Source organism: Euprymna scolopes, chromosome 38 (genome assembly GCF_053919585.1).
Source record: "Euprymna scolopes isolate OS-2025 chromosome 38, ASM5391958v1, whole genome shotgun sequence".
NCBI classification, from domain to species: Eukaryota; Metazoa; Mollusca; class Cephalopoda; order Sepiida; family Sepiolidae; genus Euprymna; species Euprymna scolopes.
In genome coordinates, this window is record NC_136519.1 from 53,724,049 (window position 1) to 53,750,203 (window position 26,155).

At 27.1% G+C, this 26,155-nt stretch overlaps 1 protein-coding gene across 3 annotated transcripts in view; it reads right to left on the minus strand.

Moving 5' to 3' along the window:
- LOC145263144 (tetraspanin-33-like) overlaps positions 1-26,155 on the minus strand; it is an 80,399-nt gene that overhangs the window by 50,589 nt on the left and 3,655 nt on the right. For all 3 annotated transcript variants that reach the window (XM_080120116.1, XM_080120115.1, XM_080120117.1), the window contains exon 2: positions 6,024-6,083. The gene's annotated coding sequence lies outside the window, so the exon portion shown is untranslated. The remainder of the gene's footprint in view (positions 1-6,023; positions 6,084-26,155) is intronic.

The window sequence follows — 26,155 nt, forward strand, 5'->3', positions numbered from 1 at the left end:
ACGAATGAAAGAACTATGGGACCTCTCCAGTGACCACCAAGCGACAGAACAAAGAATTGCGGACCAAGCAAGACTGATACTCAAGAAATGTTGGCTCTCTAAACAAGAACTAGCAGAAATTCAGCGAAAAATAAATGATGAAACTGAACAAGAAACACCCCTCCCAACGGAACTTCCCGTAGAAAACCCCCACAAGTTGAAGCCTGACAAGTAAAAACACCAAAGGCCCAGAACCTACGAAGACCGAAGACGACAAACGTTGGAACCGAGAACAATGAAACAGAACTAACAGAGAATGAAGCAAATGAAATAAATAAAATAATACAGTTCATGAACGAGGAAAAAACAAAACTCCCATCGTTAAAGAACCAAGGGCAGAAGAAATTAAAAACAGAAACTGAGAAGTTTAACAAGCTCCTCCCACACATCTCAACAAACACAATCACAGACGTAAACAACATCATTTACGCAGGCGCCAAAATGGTAAGTATGAATCTCAAATCGGAAAAATGACCGGAGACAAGCGAACCGACAAAACCTGGATGGGAAATAAGACTAGAAACCCAAATACACAAACATAAAAAAGAAACCAAAATGATCAACAGGAAGAAAGCAATGTGGAGAAAATGGAATATTGGAAATGTAACTGGCAGGGAGAGGCTAAACAAGAAACATGAAGAACTGGATCAAAAAATAAAAGCAAAAGAAGCGAGATTGAGATGATATAGATATAAATCTGAACAATGCAAACAAAACAAAACATTTGAAACTAATGAACATCAATTCTACCAAAATGTGAACGGAGGAAAAACAAAAACAGAACAACCAAATCCAACAGAAACAAAACTCTACTGGAGTGAAATATGGGAAGAGCGACGAGATCACAATAGAAATGCCGAGTGGCTGAAAGACATGAAAGAAGAGTTACAACAAATAGAAGAAGGAACAGTGAATGAAATCAGCAAGGAAACCCTACAGAAAACCATAGGAAAAATGGTAAACTGGAGAGCACCAGGGCATGACGGGATACATGCATACTTGTTCAAAAATTTCACCACATTACACGAAAGGCTAGCCTAAAACCTGAGAAGTTGTATACAGGACGCAAACGTGCCAGACTGGATGACAAATGGTAGAACCACACTGCTACAGAAGGACACGGAGAAAGGAACCGTCCCTTGCAATTATAGGCCAATCACGTGCCTACCCACCATGTGGAAGATACTGACAGCACAACCGAGGGAACAAATCTACCACTTACTGAATAACCGTGAACTCATCCGCAAGGAACAGAAAGGATGCCAAAAAGGGAAAAGAGGAACACATGATCTGCTATATGTTGATCAAAAGATTCTAAAGGAGGTAAAAAGGAGGAGGAAAAATTTAGCCATGGCATGGATTGACTACAAAAAAGCGTACGACAGAATCCCCCAAGCATGGATAATAGCATGCCTAAAAATGTATAAAATATCAAGCAGGATCACCAATGTAATAGAAAATGAAATGAAAACATGGAGACTGGAACTGACAGCTGATAGACAACACATAACAGAAATTAACATAAAAAGAGGCATCTTCCAAGGAGACTCACTATCATCATTACTGTTCATCATAGCCATGATGCCCTTGAATAGTATTCTGAGAAAGTGCCAAGCCAGATATAAGTTCCCCAATACAGAGGAAAAAAATGAACCACCTGATGTACATTGATGATCTGAAACTTTTTGAAAGAACCGAAAAGGAGCTAGATACACTAATTAACACTACCAGGATCTTCAACCAAGATATCCAAATGGAATTTGGAATGGAAAAGTGCGCACTACGAGTTATAAAAAAGGGAAAACTGGAAACGACAGAAGGCATGGAACTACCCAACCAAACAGAAATGAGGGCACTAGGAGAACAAGACAACTTGAAACGGACACCATCAGAGGACCAGAAATGAAAGAGAAAATTGGAAAGGAATACCTCAGGAGAACAAGAAAACTCCTGGAAACCAAATTATATAGTAGAAACCTAATATAAGGTATAAATATATGGCCAGTGTCACTAGTGAGATACTCTGGACCGTTTATAGGATGGACAAAAGGAGAACTGAGACAGCTTGATCAGAAAACCAGGAAACTCATGACCATGCATAATACACTACACCTAAAGAACGATATTGACAGACTTTACGTGAAAAAGAAAGACGGCAGAAGAGGACTGATCTGTATAGAAGACTGTGTGAAGGACACGACAAAATAAATAGAAAAATACATAATGCAAAGCACTGAAAGGATAATTATGGCAACGAGAGACACGGAGAAAACCAACAAAACAGAAAACAGAGAGACAAAAGACAAAACAAGAAACGAGAAATGGGAAGAGAAACAACTTCACGGAAGATTCATAAGAATGACAAAAGATGAGAATAACAAAAACACCTGGACATGGATGCGAAAGGACATATAAACCGAGAAACTGAATCTGCAGCACAAGATAACTCAATAAAAACCAACCATATCAAAGCAAGGATCGATAAAACACAAGAAAACAGCAAATGCAGACTGTGGACAAAGAGACGAAACGATAAACCATATAGTAAGTGAATGCAGCCAACTGGCCCAAAAGGAATACAAAAACGGGCATGACCAAGTGGAGAGGGCAAGTGCACTGGGAATTGTGCAAACGACTGCATTCTGAGCGTACAGATAAATGGTACAAGCATAAACCCGCAACAGCACTCGAAAACGAGAACCACAAAATCCTATGGAACATGGACATACAAACGGACAAACCCATCCAAGCAAGAAGACCAGATGTTGTAGTAATTATCAAGAAAGAGAAATCCTGTCAAATCGTAGACTTTGCTGTCCCAACTGACCACAGGGTGAGTATGAAAGAAAAGGAGAAACGAAGCAAATACACAGAACTAGCCAGAGAGTTAAAAGGGATTTGGATGATGAAGAAAATCAAAATAGTACCGATAATAGTAGGAGCACTAGGAACAATTCCGAAAAACCTGGAAAAAAGAATGTCAGAAATTGGAATCAGAGAAATAGCTGCAAAACTACAACGCCTAACAATAATGAAAATGGCTGAAATATTAAGGAAAACCCTTGAATGTGGAGAATAACACAAGACAATATAACGAAGAAGTGTTACAGGGAATGAAGAAATTATGATACACGCAAAGAAAAGGGAGGAAGTTAGAGAAGATGCAGATACAAATCTGAACAATACAAACCAAATAAGACATTTGGAAACGTCAAAACGTCAAAGGAAAAAGAACATAAACAGAACAACCGGATCTGACAGAAAAAAAAAACGTTTTGGGAAAGTATATGAGAAAAGCGACCAGACCACAAGAAAAATGTCGAATGATTGAAAAATATGAAAAAAGGAAATTGATGCAGGAGCAGAATACAAAATTAATGAAAAATCACTTAAGACGACATTAAGAAAAATGGCACATCAATTCTTGAGATGGCTCTGACTTGCTTTCTGGTGACTTCCTTCACTTCTATTATGGTCCTGGGTTTTCATGCATGACTCTGACTTGAAAGTAATACTAAAGAAAGAAATTTTGGATTTTGGAGAGGGGACTAAGGTCTGAGCTGTGAGGTGATCCCTCAAAATCAAGCTTGAAATTAACCACACAACCTCCCAGTTATCTTTCAATCAGTCCTTGGACATGTTTGAGATCTGTGAACTTGCTCCATCATGATCTATCCAAAACTTTGCAAAAAGTGACTCATTCTAGGCCATTGTTCAGGATGACTATTTCTATGTGCATCTGAGGTATGGAATTGTCCATCTTCCCAGGCTTTACTTTCTTGTCTTTTGAGAAAGGTTTAGTTGATTGCTAATCACTAGGGTTGTGACAACAGCATATTCTTTTCATTTTTTTTTTTACTCTCGAGTTTGTATCTGTTGATATCTTCTATGCTTTTATATAGAGTGATGTGCTTCTCGGTTGATTGTGTCTAACTATGGCGGATATATACTCAAGAATAAAAACAATAAGAATATTCTGTTGTCATAGCCTTACTAATCACATGAGGTGCTCCTACTGGAGAATGCCGACAGGGTTACTCAGGCAATTTTTTGTTCAGCTAGAGTTCTCTTTCACTTTTCTGGCTTTGTGTCTAATCTTCCTGCCATTGAAAATGTACCCCTACTCCTTCTCATGACATCCCAAAGTTTAGACATTTCTGGGTTTCAGTTGGTCACCTGGTATCTTTTTTTTTTCATAGGCATCACCACTTATCAAGGCCCAGAGACCACTCGAGGATAAAGATTAAGAGTGTACAGTAGTCAATTGGACAATATAGTAATCGTTAGTAATGCCAATTCGGTAAATTTGTTAACTTAAGTGGAACGGCTTATCAAGAACTTGTTTACGTTGGACTTGAAGACAATCAGATTGTTGTCAGCTGGAAAGCAGGAAAACGGCGGAAGACAGTTCCACAGGCGTGCACTTCGTAGAAAGAAGCTTTGTCCATGGAATCTACTTACTAAAAGGTTGTTGCTCTGATAAAGACCACAGATGTCGAAGGGTCCAGATCAATCAAATTACCACTCTCCTTACATTGTCAAAAATCAAGAGTACTATTGTCCAGCGTTGGCCAGTAGTGTTATATTTATAACTGAGGAGCAAAGATCATCTTCAAGCAAGAAAAATAAATAACAATTAGGCAAGAGTTTTTTGTTTTTTTTTGTATAAAAATAATTAAACGCAAAAATTGTTTGTGTTTGTGTAAAAAAAAAACTTTTAAATACACTTTCTACTTAAAGTGTTTCTTGGACTCGATTGTCAAGTTCTGAATGATTTTAGTTTGGCGATTTCAACCCAAAGTCAAAGTCCACCATCTCTCTATTATTAAAAATTATTAAATTATTACATCATCGTAAGGTTTTGGTAATATTTTCATTTTTCAATTTGCAGGGATTCCCCTTTCTGACGTTAGAATAGTTAACAGATTTGATAACTCTTATGGTTACCTCAATTGGGAAGGAGGGTCTTCCTCCAGGGCCATCGTTACATGAACAACACACTTTTTTAAAAATGAGATCAATTTTTCCCAAGTCTGAGATTTGTTAGTCCTGTTAATCTCTGAGTTAATACAGTTTTGTCTCACCTTATCTATAGATGAGGAAAAATCTGTTTGAAGTGATCTACTCTTGGTTGTTGTTGTTGTTGTTGTTGTTGTTGTGAAAGTGAGTTTTAGGGAGGGAGTACATAACAAATCCTCACTGTTCATTCACCTTAGATGTCCTGCACTGTGTATGAATCCAGCTGGTCCGTTTGTCATGAAGAATTTCCTATTCACGCAATGAGAAAACAATTCTTTTCTCTTCTCACCAGATTTTCGAATTAAATTGCAAGTTTTTTTTCAGAAAAAAAGCATGCATCACATTAACCCTTTTGAATCCGCGAATATTGTCACAAAGGGAGATAAATATTGTCACAAAGGGAGATAAATAAAAACTCAGTTTCAGAATCTGCCTGTCTTACATTCTTGTATCAGTTCAGTTGTACGACACTTTTTGGTGTCTTTTGAATGGCTTGATCGAGTATCACCGGCTGCAGTAAGGTCTTCTATTGTCTAATAATTCTCAAAGTGGTCCACCAAGTTCTGAATGTTTTTCTCGGTGGTGGGGGGGCACATTCGAACTGATCCGCAAAAGCCTGTCCTATAATAATATCTGATGCAGTGTATTCTTTGGTGAGTTCTCCCACTGAGAGTGGCTATGTTTGCATATCTTGCTTCAACCATGTCTGCTAAATGAGGATAGTTGATGAATTACTGAAGGATAAATGAACAAAAATGTGTCCGATCTATCTGCAACAGCTCGATTAGCAATCCTATTTCAGCTTTCCTTTGTGTGCCTTGGTGAACAACTTCATATACATTTGTTTTGCTGATATACTTATTTCCTCTTTTTTTTATAGTTTTTTTTCTTTTTTTTTCATAACACTTGGGGGGGCATCGATAGTATTACATACTTAGAAATAAAAATGTAAAATTATTTCTTACCTTTAAAACGAAAACGGTGAGTTGATGAGGGTTTAGTTTTTGCTTCACCATACGTCATTTCTGTAGAAAGAAAAGCAGACATTTATTAAAGATAACATTCTAAGTTTCATTTTGTAGCATTATGTGAGTAGTGGGCGTTTAAATTAGTCAGCTTACTGAGGAAAGAAGAAAAAACTTGAAACTACAAATTTGAGGAAAACTTCAAAATCACACAACAGTGTAAAAAAAAAGGTAAGATGAATTCTTTTACATTTTTGAATTTTTTAGATGAGAATTCGCATTAATATTATTTGAATTCTTTAGAGTAATAATATCATCTTAAGTATTATTTTCACAACGTTTTGGTCGATGTAACCTCCGACTTTCTTCATGTGTATCTTGTCAAACTTGTGAATTACTTTGTCGAAATTGGGAATCTGCACCGAATTTCAAAGGAAACCCTTTATTTAATGGGGGTAGCATGTTCTTTTCCATCAATCATGACTGGGTAGAATTCATACATGATTAGCAATTGTATTTTAAGTTTTCACCACCACTGAGGATAGAATATTCAATGGCCAGAAGAGTGTAACTACAACTGAATTTAACCAAATACTTTATCCACTACGCTAAGGGCACAGAAAACTGTCATTAAGATGCTCATGTTGGTACGCAATCTGATCTAACCGGAAATAGTGTATTCTTTACAAGAATATTATAAAATCTTTGATGACGTCAATTGACAAAGAATGGACAGAATTTCTTATTGAAATTTGAAATTAAAATAAATTCCAAGATGTATTAAGGCAAAGTATTCAGATTCCAGACAGAAATATCTTTGGGAAAATAATGAAGACTTGGAACAGCGAGTAGGAATATGAGTGACGTCATTTGTTACACAATCAACATAATTAAAGACAGACAAACATGAATAGATAAGCCAGACAAAAGAGAAGACAGGTGAGCGGGTGAAGAAAGCAGAAGAGTTATGTTTATTTTATGCCGGGTACATAGACGCAACCACACATCTGCACAGAGATTTGTGAGCAGCGTCTTAGCTTTGGTTGGTTGGTTGTTTTTGTTTTACGGCATATCAACCTTTTTCAGGTTATTTAATGCCGAATCTAGTTATTTTGAGAAACGATTTTTAATGGAGTATATATATATATATATATATATATATATATATATATATATATATATATATATATATATATATATATATATATAAGTCAGATTCTATTTAACCCATACTTGGGACCCTAACAGGTACTACCACTCCGGGTCAGAGTGGATCTGGGAGCAATGGCAATTAAAGAGTGGCTCCACACTCCCCAAGGCCCGCAAGGTGGGGCCTCACCATCGGATATAGTTTTAGGTCATATACAGGACCGTTCTTATCTTTGGGAGTATTAATCTAACTAATAAAGCAACAAAAAAACTTACATTTTTAAAAAACTTTAAAATAGACACTGATAAAATAAAATACAGTAAATAAGTACAATAAAAATAATAAAATGAAGTGAAATTACGAATGGATTTTTTTCCTTTTTTTCTCTTCGTAATCTCGTTTAAAGAATTAATATTTATAAAGTAATCTCAACCGGATGTAAAAGCTCGATAAGACCAAATAGGAGATAGAGCTTATAATAAGAACAAGTAGTTAATAAAACATGTTAAAAAATACTTTGAAAAAGGGTTAAAAACATATTTAATTTGAAAAGAAAACACTAAATAAATGGATAGTGTGTCCGCGGATTTTTTATTTTTTTAAATAATATATTGGAATTCTTTTCCATTTCCTTGTACCTATTTGTGAATTATTCCACGGATTTCTGCCGTTTGGATAACTTTGGATCATCTTCCAATTACATGGTTCCCTTGGATTTTACTTGTGCGAATGGAAATTTAACTAACTTTCTTGGATTCTGCATCTTTGGATTTTACCGTCATTGGAAAATTTACCCTTCACCAGACTATGCATTCACATGAAATCGTTTTTTTATTCACTCTACTCCTTCTGCTTCACTTTTTGTTATCAAGTAAGATCTAGTACTTACTTGTAGTTTCATTTAATACTTTTGCAAGCAAAATCCGATTCCGCATTTTGCTAATTCCTACCCTCTGATGAGAAGGAAAGTATTTCTTCGAAACTCCGCGGATTAAGGACTATCCATTTATTAAGTGTTTCCTTTTTAAAAATTAAATATGTTTTTAACTCTTTTTCAAAGTGTTTTTAATATGTTTTATAAACTACTTGTTCTTATATATATATATATATATATATATATATATATATATATATATATATATATATATATATATATATATATATATATTACAAATACATTCTGATAAATCCTGTTCTTGTACCTATATATCTATATAATATATATATATATATATATATATATATATATATATATATATATATATATATATATATATATATATATATTACAAATACATTCTGATAAATCCTGTTCTTGTACATATTCTCATGATAGATAAAGTTTCTACTTCATGGGAGTTGATGATAAGTAAGAAATGTGTTGTTCAAACAAGTTGACGATCGGGAAGATAAGAGAGGATTGACACTAAAAAAACAATCACCTGATCATATGAAATATGATAACGATTCATATTTCGACCTCTGCATCACTGCAATTGTTGCAAGCAGTTGAAATAACGAAAACATTGAATGAGTATAAAATTAACATGTCAACCAATCATATATTTATTGATCAATTGCGTGAGTGAACACAGAAAAGCCACATCCAAAAAAGCAAACTCTATAAAAAGCAATTACATTTTTCGTGCAAAAACTGGTTACAGGCGGGAAAACTACAAAATTGTTAAAATAGCGGACACATGATGTGTTTAGAAAAACGTCCGTCTATCAAAATCATTATTTATGCTTGGAATAAAAAATTCACGCCTGAATCTGACGCCCAGCTATATAAAAACGAAGTTGCAAGAGGAAGGCAGGGCAAAGTGTAGTATATGTTCTGGTACTATACTTTATTATTTCTGTCATCGGTCAGTGTAGGAGAAACCCTTCTAGACTGAGTCAAATTTTCATTTTTGTCCCAATTCAGAGGTTTCTTTTTAAGAAAGCTGGATTTTCCCCACATTAAAAAACAAACCTTTTGTCACACTCTGCCCTCGTTGGAAGGCAAGTAAATAAAGGTAGTAAGCTCTAGTTCCCCTACACTCCATGAAAACAAATTTCAAAGTACGCATTTAGAATGTTTCACTCTAATGGTTCAAAAATGGAAAACTACCATTTGATGAGAAAAAAGGTTATTATTGACGGACAAGACGAAGGCTAACTCATAAATGGATTAAAATAATGACTGGTCTACAAACAAATGGACAGTATAAGGTTTACCATTCAGTCATTGAAAGCCCGAGACACTTAATATCTGAATGCCAGATTTTATTGGCAGACGGCCATTACACAGCTCGCCATAACAAAGTATCCAGTCATCTCCCCTTGAAAATTCGTAGAGAGATGCAACTTAACAGATCACATAATATGTGGGAACATAAACCACCACCCATAACAGCAAACGGAAAAGTAACTGTGTTCTATGACAAAGGCATACACGTCAGTAGATGCATAAAAGAAAACGCAATTAGAACCGGGAATTGTAATATGAAAACAAAACAAAAACGAAATATTATTCAGAACATTTGTAACGTAGTCACAGGCTACGTCATTAAAGGACCAAGCCAGAACACATACGGATATTAACGACTCACGTGCCGAGTTAATGTCTCGTCAGCATTTTAAGGCATGGCGTGAGCGTGACGTCACAGAATGAAATGCATATATAGGTATTAAGATCGAAAGAAAAAAGAAAAGGAAGAGACGCGTGGTCATTTGAAAGTTACACTTGACAAGCATGCAAATCTCTTCCTTCTATCCCTTCGAAAGTGATATAGTGGAAGATCCTGACACCCCCTGAGAATGGATTTCTCAGTCTATAAAAGGCGTTAGGAAGTGGTTGGCATAGGTGGAGTAAGTCTATATTGATACTACGGCATTCAAGATACGTTAGAGAGTCGATACCTTATTCGTTACATTGTACCGTTGTACAATAAACTTGTTATAACTTACCCTGTTGAATCTCATTCTTTTATACTGATTATTATAGCTGTGACAACAGCATATTCTTTTCATTGTTTTGACTCTTGAGTATACATCCGTTAATGTATTATATGTTTTTTATATAGATTGATGTGGTTCTCGGTTGATTAACTGCGTCTTACTGTGTCGGATATGTACTTGAGAGTCAAAAGAATGAAAAGAATATGCTGTTGTCACAGTCTTACTGATTATATTCCTCCAGGAATATATCAGAAAGCGAGCCTGTTAGTTTTAGAGAAAATAACAACGTTACACAAGCAGCAGTTCAAAAGAAAGAGAGAACATACGTCGTGCCGTAAATACGTGTCAGCGATTTGTGTGTGAAACAAACGAACTAAATTTTTCTTTCGCCTAAAAAGTTCATGTCAAAGGTTTATTTTCTTTGTCTCTACATACAACGTTTCGGTCCGCTCTTTAAAATAACAACATACAATATTAACATTGTAAGATGAAAAAAAATATTTTGCATCCCCCCCCCCCCGGTGAGTGAAAAGTGAATGAGGCATAAAAAAATGACTAAAAAAAAATGAAAAAAATGAAAAAAAATATTATCCAGAAAATTCACATCTGTGCTGATGGTAGCACTCTCTATTCTGGTGTTGATTCTCACCAATCTCTCTTGGATCAGTTGAAATATGCTGCTAATCTAGAAGTTGATCTCGGTTCAGTTGCGGATCGGGGTACGAAATGGCTTGTTTCATTTGACTCTGTTAAGACTCAGCTTGTGTCTTTCAATTGCAGGCGTGGTCCTTTTCTTTCTGTGATTCTCAAACAATAGCTCTGCTCTTGATGAAAAATCGACTCTGAACCTTTCTGTTCTTTCTTTCTCATCAAGCCTTTCTTGGAGTTCATATATTAGATCCATTGCTCTTTCTGCTTCTTATAAAGTCGGTTATCTCTATTGTTCTAAACACTTTCTCGCATCTGAGTCTATTCTCTATTTCTACAGATCTACTATCAAACCATGTATAGAGAACTGTTGTCATATTTCGTTCATCTTTCAATCATCTCTCGTTCTTGTAAGTTCCTTACATCAAATGGCTTCACGCCTTGTCTGGCACAATTTCCATAAAAACGTTTGCAATGAATATTAATGTAGCTTTCGTAGACGACTAACTAGAGCTGAACATCAAAAAAAAAATTAACCATGAAACCAAGGAAACTGAAACTGCCAAAAAATTTACAAAATGTTCGCCACCCTTTTGCCACCCAAATCTCAGAAAATACCAACGGTTGCTGCTAGTGATAAATCAATGGTAAGATGCTGTTGCAATAAAACAAAGTTATTTGCAATGTTTTCCAAAAGAAGTGGAGATTACTGGAAATCTGGAGAGAGGTTTTGCCACTCAGACTTCAGGGAACACCTCCAGTTAGTCTCCATAAAAATACAGTCTTTGCCATATATACCAAAATATGTCTAATGAGACATAACTCTAGTATAAGTTGTTGGACTCAGAAGAAAGATCTGCTCGTTGTGATCGGCAGGTGCTCTCTCATTTGCCAGCGTAAGGGACCCGGTCGGCATCCTACAAATTTTGGCAGCTGTTTTAATTTACAGAAAATAAACAGGTAAGTAACATTTCTACTTCCACGTACGAAATTAACACAGATCAAACACAGGAATGCAGTAATGAACAGCAAAGCAAATCACCACAGAAATAAATGGACTACAAAACAGACTGGAGCTAATCCTAACCTGACTAGTCATAAAATGCATTTACAGATGTAAACCTAAAGAGAAAGGCTTCCAAAAACGAATGAAAGATCTATGGGACATGTGTACTGACTACATTGCAACTAAACAAAAGGTTATAAACCATGCCAGACAGATCCTCAAAAAAGTCCGGTTTTCGGAACTCGGACTGTTGGAAATCAAACAATGGATACATGGTGTAACAAATCAAGAAACATATCTTAGTAAAAACTCACAGGTAGAAGACTGTCAAAACTGAAACTGAACAGACTGAAGAAAACGAAATTATAGAACTTATCGGGGAAGAAGCAAGAGAAGTTGAAGACATCAAATGATTTATGTATGAGGATAAAACAAAGTTATCATCTCTAAGGAACGAAAAGAGAAATAAATTCAAAAAGGTAAACAGACACCTCCCATACTTTGCAACAGATACCATCGTAGATCTGAACAATTCATGTCGAGGCAAGATCAGCAAACATGAAATTAAAATCAGAAACAAGTGAAGCATGCATGGTTCCCCCCGGTGAGTGAAAAGTGAACGAGGCATAAAAAAAATGTTCAGCATTTGCCCTCCCCTCCTACTATAGCCCCCAAACTCTCCAGGGGACGTCAAATCCTGGTGAAAATGAACAATCTGTGCAGTTTTAGGCCTTAACAAATGTAAATTTGAGTTTTGCACCATGCACAAAAAGAAATGACGAAGTCCATCATTTGCCTTCCCCCCCCCATTTAGCCCCAAAAGTTCCTAAAGCCTTAACATATTTAAATTTGAGTTCAGCACCACCTAAATTCGTTGATAGCAATAAATCAATGACAAGCGGCTGCTGCGATAACACAAATTTCATTTGAAATGATTATCGAAAGAGGTTGAGAATACTGAAAATGTGAGAAAACTTGTTGTCACCGAAACTCAAAGGAACACAACCCATTGTTGTTGTTAATGAGTAATATCTGATGCTGAACAATGTAATGGTTCCTAGTGAACAACAACAACAACAACAACAACAACAACAACAACAACAGCAACAGCAACAGCAGCAACAACAACAACAGCAGCAACAACAACAACAACAGCAACAACAACAACAACAACAACAACAACACGAAGAACATAATAATAATAATAATAATAATAATAATAGCTAAGGTTCAATGTTTTAAATTACTGAAGACTAAAAAAATCTTTTGAAACAGGGTAGTATGCGACGCCATGTCTTTGTATTCATTAAAAAAAAAAAACTAATTGGTATGATTAATCATCAATATTTTGAGATTATAAACAAAACTATTAAAGCCATAGAAAAAAAATGTAAACAATGAACTGTTTATATGTCATGTGATCAAGTCAACGATCTACATTCCGACCTCTGCGTCACTCCAATTCTTTAAGTCACTCCAACAGCAGACGCAAATAGAACGCTTGATCATCAGAGTCAATCGTCAGTAACCTCAATTACGGAAGCATTAGAATGCATAATTTTAAAAAGTTTTCTTTCTACTTTTTTTTTTTTTTTTGATTTTTTGAAAAACAAAATAGAATTTTCAAATATTCAAACTACAATTCCATTCGGTGAAACGTACGCATGTGCGCAGTTTAATACACGTTTTTTCTTCCATCTCGCACACGTATATCAAAAAACAAAAATGAATAAAGATAAATAAGTTAAAAGAATATTGCCACCCAGACTTAGGGTTAGAATTGAAGGATTATGAAAGAGATACTTTCTCCTTCATTCGATTTGATATAATTAACTTTTAACCTTAAATCTCGGAAGGACTCGTTTTCAATCGTATAAACTATGCCACTATGATATTGTCCCATTGACTATTGTACACTGATTAACCCTTATCCTCGAGTGGCCTCCGGGCCTTGATACGCGGTGACTCCTATGTAAAAAAATTAAAATGGTAGGAATTTCATGGGGATTTTAGAGAGAGAGAGAGAGAGAGAGAGAGAGAGAGAGAGAGAGAGAGAGAGAGAGAGAGAGAGAGAGAGATCACACACACACACACACACACACACACGCACACACACACACGCGCGCGCGCACGCACACACACATATGAAATTAGAAAGATAAATATTATATATTATCATAGAACCTATTAAGACAAGAGAAAGTTCAATATACTAAATAGAGCAATAAAAAATTTTTTAAAATGATGAAAATAAAAATTGAGTCAATTATAATGTTTTTTTTTATGGAAATCACTCGAGACAATGCGTCAAGCCACTTGATGTAAGGAGTTAATAAGAATGAAAGGCAAAGACAGAAAATTCCTATTGAAGGCTTCTGTAGGAGGAAAACAGTAAGCAGGAAGAGAGTTCCATAACTTTGTAGTTTTTGGGAAGAAATTACTGGAATAAAACACTAAGTTGTATTACAATGAGGTGTAAAAAGCAGCAAATAGATGGAAACCACGATATGAACAAGTTAAACAAGCTGGAACAAATATTCTGCATAGGGTCAATGTTTTGTAAGCATATAAAAGGGTGAAGAAGACTACTACAGAAGATCATGGTTTTGGTGACCATCTTCAGTGAATGGTCGTTAAATATGCTACAATTGAGTCGGCCAAAGGTAGAGTGGGCTGCCCTAATTCTATTCTCTATGACTTTTCGGCATGTGGATGTTGATGCTGGAATGCTCCCCAGATATGAGAACTGATCTACTTACTCCACTGGTTGACCATTGACAGTGGTGTTAGTGCTTTAAAGCCGCTGTCCAAGAGATGGTTGAACTAATAACTTGGTCTTTTCTGTGTTGACCTGCATCCCAAATCATTCATAGACTGTGTTGTATACATCCACTAGTGTCTGGAGATTGTCTGCAGTCTAACCTGGGGCGGCATTGTCATTTGTGTACTGCAGCTTCCAGATCAAACACATAGTGGTCTTGGTTCTGGCATGAAGTGAGGTTAAAAACTCCTCCATCCAAGCAATAATGAGAGTGTGTCTGGTGGTATTTCATTTAGCATTGCTGCTGTGTAGAAAGAGAAACACATTGGTGCCAGAACATACCTCCTGCTTCAGGCCCCCAATAATGGGGAATGGGTTTGTGAAGGAGCCCTAGTGGCATACTCTTTCTACAATTCCATCATGTAGGGTTCGCACCAGGGTGACAAAATCGGGTGGGCAACCAAGGTTAGAATATTTTATCAAAGTTCATTTTTAGGTCCCAAAAAATGAACATTGCAAGCTGTTGCTGGTTGAGGCTCTTCTCTTGCACTTGATGTGCGCAGAGGATCATGTCAATGGTCCCAAAGGAAGATCAAAAACCAGACTGGGACTCTGGCAGGACGTCTTCGATGAAGACAGGAAAATGATCCAGTAGTATGCAGGCAAAGATCTTGCTGGTGACACATAGAAGTGATATTCCCCGGTAGATGTTACAGTTTTCATGATCTCCCTTTTTGAATATTGGCACAACTGTTGCATTGCAGAAGTCACGGGGTAGGGTATTTGTCTCCCAAATATTCAATATATAAATAAATAAATGCATATATACCATATTCATCCACAGACAGACTGTTTCACTGTATCACAGCTCTTCAGTGCAGCTAGTACTAACACACATCCTGAGCAAGGGATTGAACCTACAACCATCTAGTTAATAGTCGACATCTCTACCCTCTGGCCCATGGAATTGACGCCCTCAAACACTCTCATCAAATGTATATTATATAAACATTTGATGCCTACTTTTACAATTCTTTGTTTATTTACAAAGAGCTTTAGTTTACGCTAAATGAGCAGCGGGCAAAATCGTTTACAACAGTGCTCTACCCAAAAAAAGGAGGAGATTTATATAGCAATCATCCCTAGACAGACCATACACACAGGCAAGATCTCCATCTTTGAGGTAAAGTATAGTATCTGTCTTTGTTGTTTTTGTTGTTATAAAACCAATCACCCAGGCATTACCTGCTGCTTGAGAGGATGGGGGTAGCATACGTAAACAAGAAATAGTCTCACAATCGATTGTTCATTAGAAGACTCGACACTTTAAATATACATACTAACAAAATTACGTTTCCTCTGTGGTCGCATATGTTTGCTGATAATACATTCAAAATGGTTGTGAAGGGTTAAGGAGGATAGAAAGACCAAGAAGGGAGACCCCGAACCTGACCTTCACTGAAAGAGCGCAGAGAGTATTGTAAGAAAGTGCATATGAGCGTGTGGGAAAGTATCAGCGGCGGCGAAGGAAGGCTTGTGAAGAGATTGGCAGCAGTAGTAACCAAATAACGTGCATATGCAAATTAGGAAGTGCTCACGAGAAGAAAAAGGAAACAAGAAGAAAAAATGCACCACATGGTCGGAAGAAGAAACAACGTGTAACGATGAATAAAATATAGATGTGTAAAGACGAGGACGAGAAACCTACCGGGTAAAATGAACATGTGGTAGATTTTTAAGTTGTGCTGAGAATAAACGTATTAAATAAAACAATAAAAGTATTACATAATAATAAAAGTAATAAATAAAACAATAAAAGTATTAAATAAAACAATAAAAGTAATAAATAAAAGAATCACAGTATTAAATAAAACAATAAAAGTAATAAATAAAAGAATAAAAGTAATAAATAAAAGAATAAAAGTATTAAATAAAAGAATAAAAGTAATAAATAAAAGAATAAAAGTAATAAATAAAAGAATATATGTAATAAATAAAAAAGTAATAAATAAAACAATAAAAGTATTAAATAAAATAAATGTATTAAATAAAAGAATAAAAGTAAAAAATAAAAGAATAAAAGTAATAAATAAAAGAATAAAAGTAAAAAATAAAAGAATAAAAGTAATAAATAAAAGAATAAAAGTAATAAATAAAAGAATAAAAGTAAAAAATAAAAGAATAAAAGTATTAAATAAAAGAATAAAAGTAATAAATAAAAGAATAAAAGTAATAAATAAAAGAATAAAAGAAATAAATAATAGAATAAAAGAAATAAATAAAAGAATAAATTTATTAAATAAAAGAATAAAAGAACTAAATAATAGAATAAAAGAAATAAATAATAGAATAAATTTATTAAATAGAAGAATAAAAGTAATAAATAAAAGAATAAAAGTAATAAATGAAAGAATAAAAGTAATAAATAAAAGAATAAAAGTATTAAATATTAGAATAAAAGTATTAAATAAAAGAATAAAAGTAATAAATAAAAGAATAAATGTATTAAATAAAACAATAAAAGTATTAAATAAAATAAATGTATTAAATAAAAGAATAAAAGTATTAAATAAAAGAATAAAAGTAATAAATAAAAGAATAAAAGTAATAAATAAAAGAATAAAAGTATTAAATAAAAGAATAAAAGTATTAAATAAAATAAATGTATTAAATAAAAGAATAAAAGTAATAAATAAAAGAATAAAAGTAATAAATAAAAGAATAAAAGTAATAAATAAAAGAATAAAAGTATTAAATAAAAGAATAAAAGTATTAAATAAAATAAATGTATTAAATAAAAGAATAAAAGTAATAAATAAAAGAATAAAAGTAATAAATAAAAGAATAAAAGTATTAAATAAAAGAATAAAAGTATTAAATAAAATAAATGTATTAAATAAAAGAATAAAAGTAATAAATAAAAGAATAAAAGTAATAAATAAAAGAATAAAAGTAATAAATAAAAGAATAAAAGTATTAAATAAAATAAATGTATTAAATAAAAGAATAAAAGTATTAAATAAAAGAATAAAAGTAATAAATAAAAGAATAAAAGTATTAAATAAAAGAATAAAAGTATTAAATAAAAGAATAAAAGTATTAAATAAAAGAATAAAAGTAATAAATAAAAGAATAAAAGTATTAAATAAAAGAATAAAAGTATTAAATAAAAGAAAAAAGTAATAAATAAAAGAATAAAAGTAATAAATAAAAGAATAAAAGTATTAAATAAAAGAATAAAAGAAATAAATAAAAGAATAAAAGTAATAAATAAAAAAATCAAAGTAATAAATAAAAGAATAAAAGTAATAAATGAAAGAATAAAAGTAATAAATAAAAGAATAAAAGTATTAAATAAAAGAATAAAAGAAATAAATAAAAGAATAAAAGTAATAAATAAAAGAATAAAAGTATAAAATACACGAATAAAAGTAATAAATAAAAGAATAAAAGTGTTAAATATTAGAATAATAGTATTAAATAAAAGAATAAAAGTAATAAATAAAAGAATAAATGTATTAAATAAAACAATAAAAGTATTAAATAAAATAAATGTATTAAATAAAAGAATAAAAGTATTAAATAAAAGAATAAAAGTAATAAATAAAAGAATAAAAGTAATAAATAAAAGAATAAAAGTATTAAATAAAAGAATAAAAGTATTAAATAAAATAAATGTATTAAATAAAAGAATAAAAGTAATAAATAAAAGAATAAAAGTATTAAATAAAAGAATAAAAGTAATAAATAAAAGAATAAAAGTATTAAATAAAATAAATGTATTAAATAAAAGAATAAAAGTATTAAATAAACGAATAAAAGTAATAAATAAAAGAATAAAAGTAATAAATAAAAGAATAAAAGTAATAAATAAAAGAATAAAAGTAATAAATAAAAGAATATATGTAATAAATAAAAAAGTAATAAATAAAACAATAAAAGTATTAAATAAAATAAATGTATTAAATAAAAGAATAAAAGTAAAAAATAAAAGAATAAAAGTAATAAATAAAAGAATAAAAGTAATAAATAAAAGAATAAAAGTAATAAATAATAGAATAAAAGAAATAAATAAAAGAATAAAAGTATTAAATAAAAGAATAAAAGTATTAAATAAAATAAATGTATTAAATAAAAGAATAAAAGTAATAAATAAAAGAATAAAAGTAATAAATAAAAGAATAAAAGTAATAAATAAAAGAATAAAAGTAATAAATAAAAGAATATATGTAATAAATAAAAAAGTATTAAATAAAACAATAAAAGTATTAAATAAAATAAAAGTATAAAATAAAAGAATAAAAGTAATAAATAAAAGAATAAAAGTAATAAATAAAAGAATAAAAGTAATAAATAAAAGAATAAAAGTATTAAATAAAATAAATGTATTAAATAAAAGAATAAAAGTATTAAATAAAATAAATGTATTAAATAAAGGAATAAAAGTATTAAATAAAATAAATGTATTAAATAAAAGAATAAAAGTAATAAATAAAAGAATAAAAGTAATAAATAAAAGAATAAAAGTATTAAATAAAATAAATGTATTAAATAAAAGAATAAAAGTATTAAATAAAATAAATGTATTAAATAAAAGAATAAAAGTAATAAATAAAAGAATAAAAGTAATAAATAAAAGAATAAAAGTATTAAATAAAAGAATAAAAGTATTAAATAAAAGAATAAAAGTATTAAATAAAAGAATAAAAGTATTAAATAAAAGAATAAAAGTATTAAATAAAAGAATAAAAGTAATAAATAAAAGAATAAAAGTAATAAATAAAAGAATAAAAGTATTAAATAAAAGAATAAAAGTATTAAATAAAAGAAAAAAAGTAATAAATAAAAGAATAAAAGTAATAAATAAAAGAATAAAAGTAATAAATAAAAGAATAAAAGTAATAAATAAAAGAATAAAAGTAATAAATAAAAGAATAAAAGTATTAAATAAAAGAATAAAAGTATTAAATAAAAGAAAAAAAGTAATAAATAAAAGAATAAAAGTAATAAATAAAAGAATAAAAGTATTAAATAAAAGAATAAAAGAAATAAATAAAAGAATAAAAGTAATAAATAAAAGAATAAAAGTATTAAATACACGAATAAAAGTAATAAATAAAAGAATAAAAGTAATAAATAAAAGAATAAATGTATTAAATACACGAATAAAAGTAATAAATAAAAGAATAAAAGTAATAAATAAAAGAATAAATGTATTAAATACACGAATAAAAGTAATAAATAAAAGAATAAAAGTAATAAATAAAAGAATAAAAGTATTAAATACACGAAAAAAAGTAATAAATAAAAGAATAAAAGTAATAAATAAAAGAATAAAAGTATTAAATAAAAGAATAAAAGAAATAAATAAAAGAATAAAAGTAATAAATAAAAGAATAAAAGTATTAAATACACGAATAAAAGTAATAAATAAAAGAATAAAAGTAATAAATAAAAGAATAAAAGTATTAAATACACGAATAAAAGTAATAAATAAAAGAATAAAAGTATTAAATAAAAGAATAAAAGAAATAAATAAAAGAATAAAAGTAATAAATAAAAGAATAAAAGTATTAAATACACGAATAAAAGTAATAAATAAAAGAATAAAAGTAATAAATAAAAGAATAAAAGTATTAAATACACGAATAAAAGTAATAAATAAAAGAATAAAAGTCATAAATAAAAGAATAAATGTATTAAATACACGAATAAAAGTAATAAATAAAAGAATAAAAGTAATAAATAAAAGAATAAAAGAAATAAATAAAAGAATAAAAGTAATAAATAAAAGAATAAAAGTATTAAATACACGAATAAAAGTAATAAATAAAAGAATAAAAGTATTAAATAAAAGAATAAAAGAAATAAATAAAAGAATAAAAGTAATAAATAAAAGAATAAAAGTAATAAATAAAAGAATAAAAGAAATAAATAAAAGAATAAAAGTAATAAATAAAAGAATAAAAGTATTAAATACACGAATAAAAGTAATAAATAAAAGAATAAAAGTAATAAATAAAAGAATAAAAGAAATAAATAAAAGAATAAAAGTAATAAATAAAAGAATAAAAGTATTAAATACACGAATAAAAGTAATAAATAAAAGAATAAAAGTAATAAATAAAAGAATAAAAGTATTAAATACACGAATAAAAGTAATAAATAAAAGAATAAAAGTATTAAATACACGAATAAAAGTAATAAATAAAAGAATAAAAGTAATAAATAAAAGAATAAAAGTATTAAATACACGAATAAAAGTAATAAATAAAAGAATAAAAGTAATAAATAAAAGAATAAAAGTAATAAATAAAAGAATAAAAGTAATAAATAAAAGAATAAAAGTATTAAATACACGAATAAAAGTAATAAATAAAAGAATAAAAGTATTAAATAAAAGAATAAAAGAAATAAATAAAAGAATAAAAGTAATAAATAAAAGAATAAAAGTATTAAATACACGAATAAAAGTAATAAATAAAAGAATAAAAGTAATAAATAAAAGAATAAAAGTATTAAATACACGAATAAAAGTAATAAATAAAAGAATAAAAGTAATAAATAAAAGAATAAATGTATTAAATACACGAATAAAAGTAATAAATAAAAGAATAAAAGTAATAAATAAAAGAATAAAAGTAATAAATAAAAGATAACTGTAATAAATGAAAGAATAAAAGTATAAAATAAAAGAATATAAGTATTAAATAAAAGAATAAAAGTAATAAATAAAAGAATAAAAGTATTAAATAAAAGAATAAAAGTAATAAATAAAAGAATAAAAGTATTAAATAAAAGAATAAAAGTAATAAATAAAAGAATAAAAGTAATAAAAAAATTTATAAATGTAATAAATAAAAGAATAAAAGTATTAAATAAAAGAATAAATGTATAATAAATAAAAGAATATCAGTAATGAATAAAAGAATAAATGTAATAAATAAAAGAATAAAAGTATTAAATAAAAGAATAAAAGTATAAAATAAAAGAATAAAAATAATAAATAAAAGAATAAATGTATTCAATAAAAGAATAAAAATAATAAATAAATGAATAAACGTAATAAATAAAAGAATAAAAGTAATAAATAATAGAATAAAAGAAATAAATAAAAGAATAAAAGTATTAAATAAAAGAATAAAAGTATTAAATAAAATAAATGTATTAAATAAAAGAATAAAAGTAATAAATAAAAGAATAAAAGTAATAAATAAAAGAATAAAAGTAATAAATAAAAGAATAAAAGTAATAAATAAAAGAATATATGTAATAAATAAAAAAGTATTAAATAAAACAATAAAATTATTAAATAAAATAAAAGTATAAAATAAAAGAATAAAAGTAATAAATAAAAGAATAAAAGTAATAAATAAAAGAATAAAAGTAATAAATAAAAGAATAAAAGTATTAAATAAAATAAATGTATTAAATAAAAGAATAAAAGTATTAAATAAAATAAATGTATTAAATAAAGGAATAAAAGTATTAAATAAAATAAATGTATTAAATAAAAGAATAAAAGTAATAAATAAAAGAATAAAAGTAATAAATAAAAGAATAAAAGTATTAAATAAAATAAATGTATTAAATAAAAGAATAAAAGTATTAAATAAAATAAATGTATTAAATAAAAGAATAAAAGTAATAAATAAAAGAATAACAGTAATAAATAAAAGAATAAAAGTATTAAATAAAAGAATAAAAGTATTAAATAAAAGAATAAAAGTATTAAATAAAAGAATAAAAGTATTAAATAAAAGAATAAAAGTATTAAATAAAAGAATAAAAGTAATAAATAAAAGAATAAAAGTAATAAATAAAAGAATAAAAGTATTAAATAAAAGAATAAAAGTATTAAATAAAAGAAAAAAAGTAATAAATAAAAGAATAAAAGTAATAAATAAAAGAATAAAAGTAATAAATAAAAGAATAAAAGTAATAAATAAAAGAATAAAAGTAATAAATAAAAGAATAAAAGTATTAAATAAAAGAATAAAAGTATTAAATAAAAGAAAAAAAGTAATAAATAAAAGAATAAAAGTAATAAATAAAAGAATAAAAGTATTAAATAAAAGAATAAAAGAAATAAATAAAAGAATAAAAGTAATAAATAAAAGAATAAAAGTATTAAATACACGAATAAAAGTAATAAATAAAAGAATAAAAGTAATAAATAAAAGAATAAATGTATTAAATACACGAATAAAAGTAATAAATAAAAGAATAAAAGTAATAAATAAAAGAATAAATGTATTAAATACACGAATAAAAGTAATAAATAAAAGAATAAAAGTAATAAATAAAAGAATAAAAGTATTAAATACACGAAAAAAAGTAATAAATAAAAGAATAAAAGTAATAAATAAAAGAATAAAAGTATTAAATAAAAGAATAAAAGAAATAAATAAAAGAATAAAAGTAATAAATAAAAGAATAAAAGTATTAAATACACGAATAAAAGTAATAAATAAAAGAATAAAAGTAATAAATAAAAGAATAAAAGTATTAAATACACGAATAAAAGTAATAAATAAAAGAATAAAAGTATTAAATAAAAGAATAAAAGAAATAAATAAAAGAATAAAAGTAATAAATAAAAGAATAAAAGTATTAAATACACGAATAAAAGTAATAAATAAAAGAATAAAAGTAATAAATAAAAGAATAAAAGTATTAAATACACGAATAAAAGTAATAAATAAAAGAATAAAAGTCATAAATAAAAGAATAAATGTATTAAATACACGAATAAAAGTAATAAATAAAAGAATAAAAGTAATAAATAAAAGAATAAAAGAAATAAATAAAAGAATAAAAGTAATAAATAAAAGAATAAAAGTATTAAATACACGAATAAAAGTAATAAATAAAAGAATAAAAGTATTAAATAAAAGAATAAAAGAAATAAATAAAAGAATAAAAGTAATAAATAAAAGAATAAAAGTAATAAATAAAAGAATAAAAGAAATAAATAAAAGAATAAAAGTAATAAATAAAAGAATAAATGTATTAAATAAAAGAATAAAAGTAATAAATAAAAGAATAAAAGTAATAAATAAAAGAATAAAAGAAATAAATAAAAGAATAAAAGTAATAAATAAAAGAATAAAAGTATTAAATACACGAATAAAAGTAATAAATAAAAGAATAAAAGTAATAAATAAAAGAATAAAAGTATTAAATACACGAATAAAAGTAATAAATAAAAGAATAAAAGTATTAAATACACGAATAAAAGTAATAAATAAAAGAATAAAAGTAATAAATAAAAGAATAAAAGTATTAAATACACGAATAAAAGTAATAAATAAAAGAATAAAAGTAATAAATAAAAGAATAAAAGTAATAAATAAAAGAATAAAAGTAATAAATAAAAGAATAAAAGTATTAAATACACGAATAAAAGTAATAAATAAAAGAATAAAAGTATTAAATAAAAGAATAAAAGAAATAAATAAAAGAATAAAAGTAATAAATAAAAGAATAAAAGTATTAAATACACGAATAAAAGTAATAAATAAAAGAATAAAAGTAATAAATAAAAGAATAAAAGTATTAAATACACGAATAAAAGTAATAAATAAAAGAATAAAAGTAATAAATAAAAGAATAAATGTATTAAATACACGAATAAAAGTAATAAATAAAAGAATAAAAGTAATAAATAAAAGAATAAAAGTAATAAATAAAAGATAACTGTAATAAATGAAAGAATAAAAGTATAAAATAAAAGAATATAAGTATTAAATAAAAGAATAAAAGTAATAAATAAAAGAATAAAAGTATTAAATAAAAGAATAAAAGTAATAAATAAAAGAATAAAAGTATTAAATAAAAGAATAAAAGTATAAAATAAAAGAATAAAAGTAATAAAAAAATTTATAAATGTAATAAATAAAAGAATAAAAGTATTAAATAAAAGAATAAATGTATAATAAATAAAAGAATATCAGTAATAAATAAAAGAATAAATGTAATAAATAAAAGAATAAAAGTATTAAATAAAAGAATAAAAGTATAAAATAAAAGAATAAAAATAATAAATAAAAGAATAAATGTATTCAATAAAAGAATAAAAATAATAAATAAATGAATAAACGTAATAAATAAAAGAATAAAAGCAATAAATAAAAGAATAAAAGTATTAAATAAAAGAATAAAAGTAATAAATAAAAGAATAAAAGTATTAAATAAAAGAATAAATGTATTAAATAAAAGAATAAAAATAATAAATTAATGAATAAAAGTATTAAATAAAAGAATAAAAGTAATAAATAAAAGAATAAAAGTATTAAATAAAAGAATAAAAGTATAAAATAAAAGAATAAAAATAATAAATAAAAGAATAAATGTATTAAATAAAAGAATAAAAGTATTAAATAAATGAATAAAAGTATTAAATAAAAGAATAAAAGTAATTAATAAAAGAATAAATGTATTAAATAAAAGAATAAAAGTAATTAATAAAAGAATAAAAGTAATTAATAAAAGAATAAATGTATTAAATAAAAGAATAAAAGTAATAAATATAATAAATGCTTTTGTTGAAAAGAGAAAAAATGCCGACCCGGAATTATATTTCTTTCTTTCCTCTTGATTGTATGCGGAGGGACGTTACAGTATCGGGACCTTGGGGAGGATTATTTCCATTCAAATTCCAGAAAAAGACCAATGGTCGTTTTCACCAAGAAATCAATGGTAAAAAGTTGTTGCAATAATACAAAGTCATTAGCAATGGTTATTGAGAGATATAGAGAGAGCACTGAAAATCTGGAGAAACTTTGTTGTCACCCAGGTTACCTAAAAAAAAAAACACCTGTTATTATCAGTGAATAATCTCTGATGATGATTTGTGTGAGAACTCCCAGTGAGTTGTTGTTGTTATTGTTGTTATTATTATTATAATTATTTTTATTTTTATTGTTGTTGTTGTTGTTTATTGTTGTTGTTATTGTTGTTATTGTTTATTGTTATTATTATTGTTATTATTGTTGTTGTTTATTGTTATTATTATTATTGTTATTATTATTGTTATTGTTTTATTATTGTTTATTGTTGTGATTATTATTTTATTATTATTATTATTATTATCATTATTATTATTGTTGTTGTTGTTATTATTATTGTTGTTGTTGTTGTTATTGTTGTTGTTATTATTATCTTTATTGTTGTTATTATTATTGTTGTTGTTATTGTTGTTATTATAATTATTATTGTTATTATTATTGTTATTACTTTTATTGTTGTTATTATTATTAAATTTTATTGTTTTTATTATTATTGTTCGTTGTTGTTATTAGTATTATTGTTATTATTATTGTTGTTTTTGTTGTATTATCATTGTTATTATTATCGTTATTGCTCTTTATTGTTCTTATTATAATTATTATTGCTTATTGTTATTATTATTGTTGTTATCATTATTGTTGTTATTATTATTGTTGTTATCATTATTGTTGTTATTATTATTATATAAAGCAGTAACGTTTGTGTGTGTGTGTGTGTGTGTGTGTGTGTGTGTGTGTGTGTGTGTGTGTGTGTGTGTGTGTGTGTGTGTGTGTGTGTGTGTGTGTGTGTGTGTGTGTGTGTGTTTCTACAACCCACACCACTGAACAGATCAT